The sequence below is a fragment of the Macaca mulatta genome, chromosome 16 (genome assembly GCF_049350105.2).
Source record: "Macaca mulatta isolate MMU2019108-1 chromosome 16, T2T-MMU8v2.0, whole genome shotgun sequence".
Taxonomy (NCBI): domain Eukaryota; kingdom Metazoa; phylum Chordata; class Mammalia; order Primates; family Cercopithecidae; genus Macaca; species Macaca mulatta.
The window spans coordinates 78,307,402-78,321,958 of record NC_133421.1 but is presented as its reverse complement, the minus strand read 5'-3'; the positions used below and the strand labels follow the sequence as shown (position 1 = coordinate 78,321,958).

The 14,557-nt window shown below is 42.4% G+C and overlaps 1 long non-coding RNA gene across 1 annotated transcript in view; it reads right to left on the bottom strand.

The window, feature by feature from the left end:
- LOC144335902 (uncharacterized) overlaps positions 1 to 14,279 on the bottom strand; it is a 34,094-nt gene extending 19,815 nt beyond the window's left edge. Inside the window, exon 1 of the long non-coding RNA XR_013407110.1 lies at positions 14,187 to 14,279. This is a non-coding gene — a long non-coding RNA (uncharacterized LOC144335902). The remainder of the gene's footprint in view (positions 1 to 14,186) is intronic.
- Positions 14,280 to 14,557: the final 278 nt, after the last annotated feature.

Here is a 14,557-nt window from a genome sequence, read left to right as displayed (position 1 = left end):
CATCCCGGCTACTCGGGAGGCTGAGGCAGGAGAATCACTTGAACCTGGGAGGTGGAGGTTGCATTGAGCCAAAATTGCGGCACTGCACTCCAGCCTGGGTGACAGAATGAGACCCCATCTCAAAAAAAAAAAAAAAAGAAAAGTAATATTAGAATTCAGTTCCCAGGGTTGTCATGAGGATTAGATGAAAGAAAATACATAAAATATTTAGAATAGTGTCTGGCACAAGGAGCCCTCAATAAAAGTTAGCTATTAGTATTTTTAAGAAAAAATGTCTTATGTTTTGGATTCCTAACAAAAGTGCTGAAACCATCTTGGAGATTCCTTCCATGTTCTTCCTTCTCAGTTACAGAAAACACAAGGAATGATTTTAACTGCTCTGACCCGTCTATGCTAAGTGGTGGGGCATGGAGCCAATTCTAGGGGGAAAAAATGGCATAGTCACTGTTTCCCAAACTGTATTCATTCCAAAACTCCTTCATTCTTTCTTTTAACCATATCCATATACAACTGTTATATGTTATTTTTATTTAAGTCAATTTACAATGAATTTTGTTTCTTAAGAGACACATCCAAAACAATATTATCTATGAAGTCAGTAGTTTAATGTGACTTTTTTCTAGTTCATGTTAAAGTGAAACCATAAATATGAAAATTAAAATGTTCACACACACATAAAAACGTTACTTAGAAATCCAGAAAGTCTCTTAGTTCCTACATTAGCATTTTATTAGCTCTCAGCTGTAATTCCAAATGTTTTGACATCAAATCTCTCCACTCAAGTGATTTGAGCAAAACCTTTTGCTTCCAGCTCATGCAGCCCAACGGAGGACCAGAGCCACCAAGCAACTTGTCAAAGCAACACAGCCAGTACAGGGCAGAAAGATTAGACCACAGCTTTTCTGTAGTAGAGATGGCAAAGGCATCCTTATTCTTCCAACCGCACTGAGACAACAGCTGTGTCTGTGCCCCTATTCTTATTCTCTCTGCTTGGTGACTTTTGTCTTGTTCCTGTAATGATGGAAAGTCCCCTTCCTTTTGCATCTAATATGATCACCGGATTCATACAACAGAGCTAAAGAAATGATGTCTAAATGTCTTGCCTGTCCTTTTGCAGTCTTCCCACATCGGGGAGGGGGGGAATTAATTTCGAGGCCATCAAGTTTTTTCTCACATAACAAATGCAGCAGCTTAGGTTTTCCTGCCACCGTGCTTTTCACAGAGCATATGTCAAAGAAGGAGCCTCATGGGCCAGACTCCCTGCTCCTCAATGATGCACAGCTTCTACAAAAGGAATGCGTAAGCAAGCTCTCCCTAGTGACAGCCTCTGGCCCAATTATTTCTTCCCCATGGTTTTTCTCTGTGAATTATCAAGTGACATTCTAGTGATTCTTGACAATGTTAATTAATGTAAAAGGAAGGAGAAGAAATTAACCCAGTCTATCTGCTCTGCTTTATGGCGGGTATGATAATGTTCTAAGACGTTGTGTTATCAACATTCAGTTCGATTTAGTAAATATTTTAGAAGGGCTCCAGACAAGTCACAATTACTAGATGCTGCACAGGTTGCAAGAGTTGGATCTTACAACCCTTACAACAGAGGAATGTGTCTATTGCATAGACTTGCCAAACAAAAAGTTTTCAACTTGTACTTATCCGAATCATTCTCAAAGGGGGCAATATTACAACCATACCCAACAAAATCTTATTCTTTAGTATTTAATTTCTCGTATCAGGGAGAAATTTAATGGAATTTAATTATTTAACTTAATTTACAATTAAATTAGCTTGGCATTTTACTTTAATTTAATAATTTCAATTTAATTTTTCCTGCGGGAAGGATAATAACAGAAAAAACGGTTGAGAAACACTGCTCTAAATCCAACTATAATTCAAATATACTTCCCTTTGACCCAGCAATTCCGTTACAGGAAAGGGGTCCCGATCCAGACCCCAAGAGAGGGTTCTTGGATCTCCCCCAAGAAAGAATTCAGGGCAAGTCTGCAGTGCAAAATGAAAGCAAGTTTATTAAGAAAGTAAAGGAATAGAAAAATGGCTAGACAGAGCAGCCCCAAGGGCTGCTGGTTGCCCATTTTTACGGTTATTTCTTGATGACATGCTAAACAAGGAGTGGCTTATTCATGCCTTCCATTTTTAGACCGTATAGGGTAACTTCCTGATGTTGTCATGGCATTTGTAAACTGTCATGGCACTGGTGGGCACATAGCAGAGGACGACCAGAGGTCACTCTCGTCACCATTTTGGTTTTGGTGGGGTTTGGCCAGCTTCTTTACTGCAAACTGTTTTATCAGCAAGGTTTTTATGACGTGTGTTTTGTGCTGACCTCCTATCTCATGCTGTGACTTAGAATGCCTTAACTGTCTGGGAATGCAGCCCGGTAGGTTTCAGCCTCATTTTACCCAGCTCCTATTTAAGACGGAGTTGCTATGGTTCACAGGCCTCTGACAATTCCACTTCCATTGTCTTAGAGAAAAAGTCGAAAGAAACAAAGGAGCAACAAAGTTGCTGACTACATCATCATTTTTAATAGGGAAACGATCTAAATGTCCATCATTTGGAAATAGTTCAATAAACTATACTGCATCTATATTATGCATGCCTGTAATCCCAGCATTTTGGGAGGCTGAGGCGGGGGGATCACTTGAGGTCAGGAGTTCAAGACCAGCCTGGCCAGCATGATGAAACCTGGTCTCCACTGAAAATACAAAAATTAGCCAGGTGTGGTGGCACACACCTGTAATCCCAACTACTCAGGAGGCTGAGGCAGAAGAATCACTTGAACCCAAGAGGCAGAGGTTGCAGTGAGCCAAGATTGCGCCACTACACTCCAACCTGAGTGACAGAGCCAGACTCCATCTCAAAAATAAATAAATAAAAAGGTAAGCCTAGGGAAACTGACATGGAGAGAGAGGCCTCCAAGCCTGATACGGTTGGGCTGTGTCCCCACCCAAATCTCATCTCGAATTATAGCTCCCATAATTCCCACATGTTGTGGGAGGCACCCAGTGGGAAATAATTGAATTATGGGGACAGTTTTCCCCATACAGTTCTCATGATAGTAAATAAGTGTCACGAGATCTGTTGATTTTATAAGGGGTTTCCCCTTTCACTTGGCTCTCTCATTATTTCTTGTCTGCCACCATGTAAGATGTGCCTTTCACCTTCCACCATTATTGTGAGGCCTCCTCAGCCATGTGGAACTGTGAGTACATTAAGCCTCTTTTTCTTTATAAATTACCCAGTCTCAGGTATGTCTTTATCAGCAGAGTGAAAATGGACTAATACAAAGTCATACCGTGTCCAGAACTGGTGGGTTCTTGGTCTCACTGACTTCAAGAATGAAGCCACAGACCCTCGTGGTGAGTGTTACAGTTCTTAAAGATGGTGTGTCTGGAGTTTGCTCCTTCAGATGTGTCCAGTTTCTTCCTTCTGGTGGGCTCATGGTCTTGCTGACTTCAGGAGTGAAGCTGCAGACCTTCGCGGTGAGTGTTAAATCTCATAAAGGCAGCGTTGACCCGAGCAGTGAGCAGCAGCAAGATTTATTGTATAGAGCGAAAGAACAAACATTCCACAGTGCAGAAAGGGACCCGAGCAGGTTGCTGCTGACTGGCTCTGGCAGCCTGCTTTTATTTCCTTATCTGTCCCCACCCACAGCCTGCTGATTCGTCCATTTTACAGAGAGCTGATTGGTCCGTTTTGACGAAGTGCTGATTGATGCGTTTACAATCCCTGAGCTAGACACAGAGTGCTGATTGGTGCATTTACAATCCTTTAGTTAGACATAAAGGTTCTTCAAGTCCCCACCAGATTAGCTAGATACAGAGTGATGATTGGTGCATATACAATCCTCTGGCTAGACAAAAACTTCTCCAAGTCCCCACCAGACTCAGGAGCCCAGCTGGCTTGCCTAGTGGATTCCGCACCAGGACCTCGGAAGGAGCTGCCTGCCAGTCCCGTGCCATAGGCCTGCACTCCTCACCCCTTGGACAGTTGATGGGACCAGGCACCACAGAGCAGGGGGTGGTGCCCGTCGGAGGCTCGGACAGTGCAGGAGCCCACCGCGAGGGGGCTCAGGCATGGAGGGCTGCAGGTCCCCAGCCCAGCCCTGCGGGGAGGCATCTGAGGACCGTAGAGAATTCGAGCGTGACGCCAGTGGGCCAGCAGTGCTGGGGGACCCGGCGAAGTCTCCACAGCTGCTGGCCTGGGTGCTAAGCCCCTCACTGCCCTGGGTCGGGGTGGCAGCCGGCCGCTCGGAATGCAGGGCCTGCCAAGCCCACGCCAGCCAGAACTCATGCTGGCCTGTGAGCTGGGCACTCAGCCCCGGTTCCCGCCTGCACCTCTCCCTCCACACTTCCGGGCAAGCAGAGGGGAGCCCAGAGAGGGGCTCCCACAGTGCAGTGGCCGGGTGAAGGGCTCCTCAAGCACTGCCAGAGTGGACGCCGAGGCCAAGGAGGTGCCCAGAGCGAGGGGTGCTAGCACGTTGTCACCTCTTAATATTATGGGATGGAAAAAGCACTCTGCAGAATACATGTGCGTGATCACATTTAGATTAAAACATGCACACAACAGATCTATGTATTTCTGTTTGTGCATGCTCTCTATGTAAATGCAAAAGAAAGTCAATGGAAGGCTACCCACAAAAGTGATAAACTCAGACTACCCTTGGGGATAAGGATGAATTTGACAACAGAAAAGTGGTTGAATTGGCAGATGCACTATTTTATTTATCTTTTTCTGTGTGCTTTCTTTCACATTTTGCACAAGAATCGGTCCTGAATAACTCATAGAAATAAGAATAATAAATATTTATAAAAATCAAGCCTTCCTCATCTAAAGAAAGGAAGAAAATATTTCTTCAGCCCTAAAGAAAAGATTTGTCACTTGATTTCTAATAAAATCAGGAAATCGAAAGCCTGTGTGCTTCACTTGGATTTTGGTTTCTGTCTTTTTAATCAAATTATAGAAAAATGACATAAAGGTATACTAGGTTTAAAAAAAAAATTCCTAAGTAATCAAATCAAATAGTCAAGAGAAATGGATTTTACTATCTAAAAATGAAACACTGGTAGGCAAGACCTCTAGAGGATGGTTGGCAACAGGTATCAACATGTAAATAAGCATACCTTTCAACAAGCAGTCACAATTCTAGGAATTATACAAGGATGTTCATTACTGCATGCTGTACAATAGAGAAAAACTAGAAATCACTTGAAAGTCCATTAATATGAGATTAATAAGCAAAATAAGGCAGATCTATATAGAAGAACACTTTGTATTCATTCCCAATGATGATCTATATTTATTGGAATGAAAAGAAATCTACAAGGTATTAGTGTATTAAAGAGTGGGTTAGGCCAGGCATGGTGGCTCATGCCTGTAATCCCAGCACTTTGTGGAGCTGGGGCAGAAAGATCACATGAGCACAGGAGTTTATGACCAGCCTGAGCAATATAGCAAAACCCCCATCTCTACAAATGATGGTGGTGGTCCCAGCTACTCGGGAGACTGAGGCAGGAGGATCACTTAAGCCTGGGAAGTCCAGGCTGCAGTGAGCCAAGACTGCACCACCGCACTCCAGCCTGGGAGGCAAAACATTCTTTTACTTGAGGTTTAAATCCAGTTTTGGGGATACCAGCCCTATCTCCACTTGGCTTCAAGAACACTAGCAGCTAGACTTAGACCACAGTAAGGGTCTTACAGGATTCCTCTTTAAGGAAACTGATTAGTCTAGGAGAAAAATCCCACAGACACTGATATCTGAAAGTCTCCCAGTGAAATGCCAGGTTACTACTTGATCACTTGACAGTGAAGTTCTAAATTGACAGGGTTTTGTCAATTACCCACCAGTGTAGAGTTTGCATTTTAGTGTCTCTCTGGTCAGTATAAACGAACAGCCTAGGAGAGCTAGACATTGACGTCAGCTTTTACATAGTTTTGCATTGCTTTGAATTGGTATATTACAAAGTTGGGTCCCAGCTCTCTTCCAAGCTTTGAATGTCAAAAATAAAAATTAAATTAAATTTTTTTAAAAAGTTGAGGGTCAGGGGGCAGGGTGGGAAACAAACTAAGAGAAAAAAATTCCATGGAAATAAAGACAATGCAGTTGGCAAAATGACTTTTTTAACTATAATAAATATCCTCAGAGAAATAGTGACATTATTATACAATGATGGTCTATAAAAAGAGATAATAAGAGAATAAGAAACAGCTCTTAGAAATTAAAAGCATAATTATAGAAATTTTTAATTTGATAGAATGTTTGGAAGGAAATAGAGTTGAAAAAAAATCTACTAACAAGTAAAACTCAGAGATAAAATAAGGAAAATAAGAGAAAAATGATAGAAAAACTAAAGGGTCCATCCAAGAAATTCTACATCCAAAAAAAAAAAGGAAAAAAGAAAGGAAAGAAGAAAAGAAGAAATGTTGCAAGAAAAAGAGCACGTGGAAAACAGAAGGGAAGAAATTTGCAAAGAAATAATACAAGGAGTCAAGGCCATGATTTTCCAGACTGGAAGTTTTCATCAAGTGTTCAGCACAATAAATGGGCGGGGGGAAAGACCCACAAGGCATATAACGATGAAATTCAACAACCACCACCAAGTTCAGAATAAAGAGAAAAGAGGAGATCAAATGGAATGAACGAGGCTTCAGAATGCTATTGGAACTGGACAGTGAGCAGAATCTTCAAAATTCTGGGGAAAATAATGCCCAATGTAAAATTTGATATTCAGCCATGATGTTCTTTAATAAAGACATTTGCAGCCATGCAAGAATACAAAAATTTACTTCTCATGAATTCTTTCTTGGGAGGTGTATTTGTCTGTTTTCATACTGCTGTAAAGAACTGCCAGAAACTGGGTAATTTACAAAGGAAAGAGGTTTAATTGACTCACAGTTCAGCGTGACTGGGGAGGCCTCAGGAAACTTACAATCATGGCAGCCGGCAAAGAGGAAGCAAGGCACCTTCTTCACAAGGTGACAGAAAGGAGAAATGCCAAGCAAAGAGGGAAGAGCCCCTTACAAATCCATTAGATCTCATAAGACCTCACTCACTATCACGAGAACAGCATGGGGGAAACCGACACCCCCCCCCGCCTCCCCATCACCCCCTCCCCCTCCATGATTCCATTACTTCCACCTGGTCTCTCCCTTAACACGTGGGGATTATGGAGATTACAACTCAAGATGAGACTTGGGTGGGGACACAAAACCTAACCATATTAGGAGGTTCTTGGAGAATATTCTCCATCAAAATAAGAAAGTACACCCAGAAAGTGAGGGCTTGTGATTTGAGAAACAGAGATCCAACCCAGAACAGGAGTTACAGGATTTTTCAGGAATGGCAGTATGGAGACATCTTAAGACCTGTAGGTCTAGAAAGCAACCAGACCAGATAAGAAAAGCAGAACAAGGATCAGAGAGAGATGGTGTCAAGAAAAGACGATGAAGTTGAGGGAGTATCTGAGCTGTCAAGTGTATTCTCAGATTATCCATTCACTTAGAAAGTTAAGGATTGAATTAGTAATTGATGCAACGGAAACCTAAAGCAAAAAACGGAGGAAGCAATTATTAAACGCAAGAATACAAAAAGTTGTGTGAGACATGCAGTTGCAGCTCAGTGGTGAATCATAGCTATATAATCATTGTAGTATAAATATATGATGTTAATTTACCCAACAATGGGAGGTGGGAGAAATTAAAATGTGCGGATACAGCACGAGGGCAACCCAGTCATGTGAAGGCCACCCTTAACTAAGGAGGGACTGCAGCCAGTGCATCAGTATCTCCACCCTCCTGCCTTCTAGTGGGACAACTCTGAGGTGTACTCTATAGTGTCTCAAAGGGTCCACAGCATGACTGAGCTCAGATCGTCCACAGTGACAATCCACTCACTAAATATGCCCTTCGTTGACTGTTCTCTGTTCATTCTCTCATTCTCCCTTCATTCTTGCTTGTGCTTCCTGGGAGTGCCTCTTGATTAAATTGTGTACTGCATTAGTCCATCTTCACACTGCTGATAAAGGCATATCCCAGACTGGGTAATCTATAAAGAAAAAGAGGTGGACAGGCACAGTGGCTCATGCCTGTAGTCCCAGCACTTTGAGAGGCCAAGACGGGCAGATCACGTGAGGTCAGGCGTTCGGACCAGCCTGGCCAACATGGTGAAACTCCGTCTCTACTAAAAATACCAAAATTAGCTAGGTATGGTGGTGTGTGCCTGTAATCCCAGCTACTCGGGAAACTGGAGCAAGAGAATCGCTTGAACCCAGGAGGCAGAGGTTGCAGTGAGCTGAGATCACGCCATTGCACTCCAGCTTGGGTGACAAGAGTGAAACTCTGTCTCCAAAAAAAAAAAGGAAAAAAAGAAAAAGAGTTCTTTTTCACAGTTCCACATGGCTATGGAGGCCTCACTATCGTGGTGGAAGGCAAAAGGCACTTCTTACATGGCAAAAGAGAATCAAGCCCAAGCGAAAGGAGTTTCTGCCTATAAAACCATCAGATCTCATGAGACTTACTATCACGAGAACAGTATAGCAGAAACCACCCCATGATTCAATTATCTCTCATCGGGTCCCTCCCACAACACATGGGAATTATGGGAGCTATAATTCAAGGTGAGATTTGGGTAGGGTCACAGCCAAACCATATAATGTACTGTCTTTATCTCTGTGTCTGCTTCAGGCAAGGTTGCCAGATTTTGCAAATAAAAATACAAAACGCCCCACTAAATTTGAATTTCAGATAAATGACAAATCATGTTTTAGTGCAAGTTTGCCCATGCTATACTTGGGACATACTTGTACAAAAACTGATTCGTTGTTTAACTGAAATTCAAATTTAAATGAGCATCCTACATTTTATCTGGCAACTCGACTAGTGTGGGGAACAAAAACTAAGACAGAGGTAGAGCCTCTTGTTTTCTAGTAAGATGTCAATAGTAAAACATAAAACCGAAAATCGAGAAAGAGTTCCTTAAGCATATTATTTTAAGATATGAAAGCAGGCCGGGCGTGGTGGCTCATGCCTGTAATCCCACACTTTGGGAGGCAGAGTAGGTGGATCACCTGAGGTCAGGAGTTCAAGACCAGCCTGGCCAGAATGGTGAAACCCTGTCTCTACTAAAAATTCAAAATTAGCTGGGCGTGGTGACACGTGCCTGCAATCCCAGCTACTTGGGAGGCTGAGGCAGGAGAATCGCTAGAACCCAGGAAGTAGAAGTTACAGTGAGCCGACATCGCTCCACTGCACTCCAGCCTGGGCAACGAGAGCAAAACACCCTCTCAAAAAAAAAAAAGAAAGAAAGAAAGCAAATAGCAGAAGTAATTGCTAAAAGAGTGGACAACAGTTGGTTCCAGGGAACAGGGTGTAGTGTGAGAAGGGGTGAGGCAGGAGATTCCTATCTTTTATATTATTCCTCATGGTACCATTGGACTTTTTAAAAGCTCCACACATGTATAACTTTGATTACAAGTCTTTTGTAAAAGAAAAATTCAACCATGTATTTACATTCCCATCCACAGTCTCTCTCCTCACTTTGACACATCACCTTTCTTTTGTTTTTAACTAATCTAGTGGGTGAAAAAATGTTACAATTTATTGCTTCCAGATACTAATAATTTTGAACATCACATCCCTATATTTCTTGAATATTCCTAATTATCCTTTTACAGATTACCTATAATGTCTTCAGCCAAATTTTCCATCGTGGTGTTATTTTTTAAAATTTCAGTGTTCACTTTTGTTAGATTGTAATATGATATACATGATTGACATGACTTTTAATTCCAAATGAAGTTTGTACTACTGAGAGATGGGATTTATTAGTTTGAATCAGTGGAAAGACTCCATAATTGCCAAGTTTGAAAAAAACGCACACACACAATGAAAGAGAACCATTGGGATCCTACCCTTCGTATGCAGAGGAACCTCCACAGCAGACTTTTGGGTATTCATCAGACCTCTTTATCTTGTTTTTCTTTCTTTCTTTTTTTTTTTGAGACGGAGTCTCTGTCACCCAGGCTGGAGTGCAGTGAATCTCGGCTCACTGCAATCTCCACCTTCCGGGTTCAAGCGATTCTCCTGCCTCAGCCTCTTGAGTAGCTGGGACTTCAGGCGCACGCCATTGCGCCTGGTTAATTTTTTTTGTATTTTTAGTAAAGACAGGGTTTCACCATGTCGACCAGGCTGGTCTTGAACTCCTGATCTTGTGATCCGCCCACCTCGGCCTCCCAAAGTGCTGGGATTACAGGAGTGAGCCACAGCGCCCAGCCTATCTTGTTTTTCTTAACCTCTTTTTGCTCTAAAAAAAAAAAAAAAAAAAAACTCATTTGGTGAAGCATGCATTCATCTTGGAGAAGTGACCACAGTTTCATGTTAAAAATGCTTTTTTATTGATATACAATATTTTATGGATTTATGGGGTACATGTGATATTTTGTTACATGCATAGAATGTGTGATGAGCGAGTCAGGGTTTGGTGACTCAACTAGAATGGCTTGGACTCAGTGTCTCTCATAAAATTACAACCAGGATGTCAGTGGGAGGGTAGGGAGGCAGGGGCTGGAATGCCCACTTCTGAGGTGGCTCAATCCCATGGCTGTCGGCAGGACCCCTCACATCCTCACTGGCTGTTGGCAAAAGGACTCAGTTCCCCACCATGTGTACCTCCTGCTTGGGACTGGTTGAGTGTCTTCATGACACAGTGGCTGGTTTTCCCAGAGTGAGGGATTTAAAGAGTAAGAGGGGCCAGGCACGGTGGCTCACGCCTGTAATCCCAGCAGTTTGGGAGGTTGAGGCAGGTGGATCAACTGAGTTCGGGAGTTCAAGACCAGCCTGACCAACATAGAGAAACCCGTCTGCAATAAAAATACAAAATTAGCTGGGCATGGTGGCGCATGCATGCCTGTAATCCCAGCTACTCGGGAGGCTGAGGCAGAAGAACCGCTTGAACCTGGGAGGCAGAGGTTGCCATGAGCTGAGATCATGCCACTGCACTCCAGCCTGGGCAACAAGAGTGAAACTCCATCTCAAAAAAAAAAAGAGTAAAAGGGATGCAGGAATGTTTGGATGCCAGGCCTCAGAAGTCATGCTCTGTCTTCTCTGCAATATGAGACACAAATCATCCCTGTTCAGAGTGGAAGGGGATTACCCAAGGGTGTGAGAACCAGGAGGCAGAGATCACAAGGGACCCTCTGAAGACTGGCTACTATAGGTATACATTTTTCTTAGTTTGTGTAAATCTTATTACAGCAAAATGGGACAAAACTGGATGAAGGACGTAACTACCGCACGGTGTGGTGTTGAAAACGTGTGACTATTTTTCATCAAAACTAACATTCTATCACCTGAAGAACAAACTGTTATTTTTTGTACCCTTAAAAAGTAAATAAAACACTGTCAATTAAATTATAACACAGTTTATCAGTTTGAGGTTTTATTTTCTACTTATTGAGAAGACTATTTTATACTTACATTTAGTGACTGTCATAGAATTACTCGTGTCTTAATGAGAAAGAAAATATAAGAGAAAGAAAAATTCAGTCCGAATGGTCACATTGCATGCCTATATCAAAATATCTCATGCATCGCACAGATATATATGCCTACCATGTACCCACAAAAATTAAAAAGAAATTAAAGCAAATTTAGTTCTGCCTGGCTGACAGTAACTGCAAGATGCATTTCTAATTTCAGAGATGTTAAAATATGAAAAATAGGCATCTTTAAGGAATGATATATAGCATTTTTAAACTTCCCAACAGCCCTGTGAAACAATGATTGTTTTTACAGAAGAGGATGCCAACATTTAATTAGATAAAATTACTTCCTTAAAGTCACACATCTAGTAAGACAGAACAGATTCTCGACTGCAGGTTCCTCCCACTCTACAACCAAAGCATATAACCCCTTCAAGCTCCTGCCTCTCAAGTCAGTATGGTCATCCTCATTGTCGGCATCACTGACACCCTTATCAACATTGTTGTGGACACATTCATCGCTGTTGTCACCACTATCATTCCTGTCACCACTGTAATTATCATGGTTTTCTTTATCATTGTCACTGCCACCATAATTATTGTTGTTGTCGTTATCATCATCATCACAGCTAAGCTCTGTGCTAAGGGCCTTACGTGGTGCCTCATAACTACCCCACAGGTGAGTTTATTATTACCCTGTTCTACAAATATTAATAGTGAGGCTCAGTAAGATTAACTAACTTGTTCTAAGTTATTCAGCTGAGGTCTGAATAGCAGGGTTGAATTCAAATCCATTGACTATAGAATAGAACCACACACAGTATCTGACTATAGAAACTATTCCAAGCCAGGCACGGTGGCTCACGCCTGTAATCCCAACACTTTGGGAGGCCGAGGCAGGCGGATCATATGAGCTCAGGAGTTCGAAATCAGCCTGTGCAACATGACGAAACTCCGTCTCTACAAAAAATACAAAAACTAGCCAGGCATAGTGGCATGTGCCTGTGGTCTCAGCTACCCAGAGGGCTGACATAGGAGGATAGCTTAAGCCCAGGAGGCAGGGATTGCAGTGAGCAGAGATCACACCACTGCACTCTAGCCTGGGTGATAGAGCGAGACCCTGTCTCAAAAAACAAGAAAAGAAAAGGAATTACTACTGTGTACAGTATTAAAAACAGTACACAACAAATCACAGGGGCTCAGTAAGTGATGCATATACTTGTGCCTAGCCCAGTGACTGGCACATAGGCAATAAACAATTACAAAAACAACACCAATGATCGAAGCTCATGTTCATTGAGCAATTACTATGTGCCAGGCATGATGCTAAATGCTTCACAGAGTTTATTACTCTTAGTCCTCATGTTACCCTTATGAGGTAGGTACAATTTTTATACTCAGTTTACGGGTTCCTCTGTCACATAGTCACATAGTTGAGGACACTGAAAGGTAGAGAAATTAAGAAAGTGTTCAAGGTTACACTATCAGTGCATGTCCCAGCTATAGTTCAAACCCCAACAGTCTCATTTAAAAGCACATGTTTTTGATTACCACACAACATTGTCTCCTACAAGAAATGTTATGAGCGAATTTGTTTTCATTGATTCACCCCACAAATATTGTCTGAGTACATACCATAGGTTAGGTATTTGCCAAGTGCTGTGGATATAATAAAGAATAAGAGTAAGATAGGCCCTTCCTTCATGCAAATTACAGTGTGGAGAAAGTACCAATAAAAATGAAAGGTACGAAGACCATGTAGATACAGGGGTGTTCAATCTTTGGCTTCCCTGTGCCACACTGGAAGACGAAGAATTGTCTTGGACCACACATAAATTACACTAACACTACCATTACTTGATGAGCTACAAAAAAAAAAAAAAAAATCCATGCACAAATCTCATAATGTTTTAAGAATGTTTATGAATTTTGTGTTGGGCTGCATATTCAAAGCCGTCCTGGGCCACATGTGGCCTGTGGGCTGCAGGTTGGACAAGTTGATGTAGAAAGATGGCGATATTAATAGAACACTCATATTTACATCCTACCCTTCCCAAAATCCCACTAAGAAGACGATGAGATGGTAATGATGATGACTAATATTTACTGAATGTCCTCTGGGTACCAGACATTAATCTGGGCACTTTACATGTGTTGTCAATTTTCAACCTTATAACAATCCATTTTACAATTGAAGAATCTAAGGCAAAGAGAGGTTAAATAACTTGTCCAAAGTCCCATAGTTAGTACGTGGCAAAGTAAGTGTAAGAATCTAAAGCTTGTGGTTTAATGCATCTCTTTCCACAGTAAAGGAGAAAAAAACATATAAATTCTCACAAACAGAGACACCAGGACAAGGGATGTTCTGAATGGGAAAGATCAACAGTTTTGAGAAATGAGAAGCAGGGCAGAGGGAGTAACTTATTTAGCAGGGCAGAGAAAGCTGTGAATAAAAGCAGAGGCCTAAGAATAGACCTGACTCTCCCCACCACAGGGCGTCAGAGAAACTCATAAACTGAAGACATCTGATATCACAGAGTGTGGGAGGGGGACACAAGAGTAACCCTGGAGGCTAAGATAGAATTCAATATTTATAACAGTCAGCACCTTCACCTACTCCCACTCACAGAGTGCCAGAAACCAGGCACTGATCCTCCACCCCAAGGAGAGGTTGGCAGGGAGACTTACCAGCTTCCCGTGTCTCCCTCCACATGGAGGCAGGACATGCTCTGGCCTTGCCCACCCTCCCACTAGCCTCTCCCACAGGGCAGCAAAGGTGAGTCTGGGAGAAAGAACCGGTCAGACTTAGTTCAGCCCCACCCTTTCCTCTTGGGAGTGAGTCTTTCCAAGAGAGAGCATGTTTTCTTCCACCCCTCAGTGAGAACAGTCTTACTGTGGGAGGAGTCCTCTCCCGGTTCAGCATTGCCGGTGATTGGCTGCCTGAGTCTCCCAGTTCTGGGGTTGAGTTTGCAGGCCCACTGGACTCTTAGACTAAATTGCATCCCCTACCTGAGTCTTCAGTTGTTTAATAACAGTGGTTTCTTGATCTCTCATCTGCC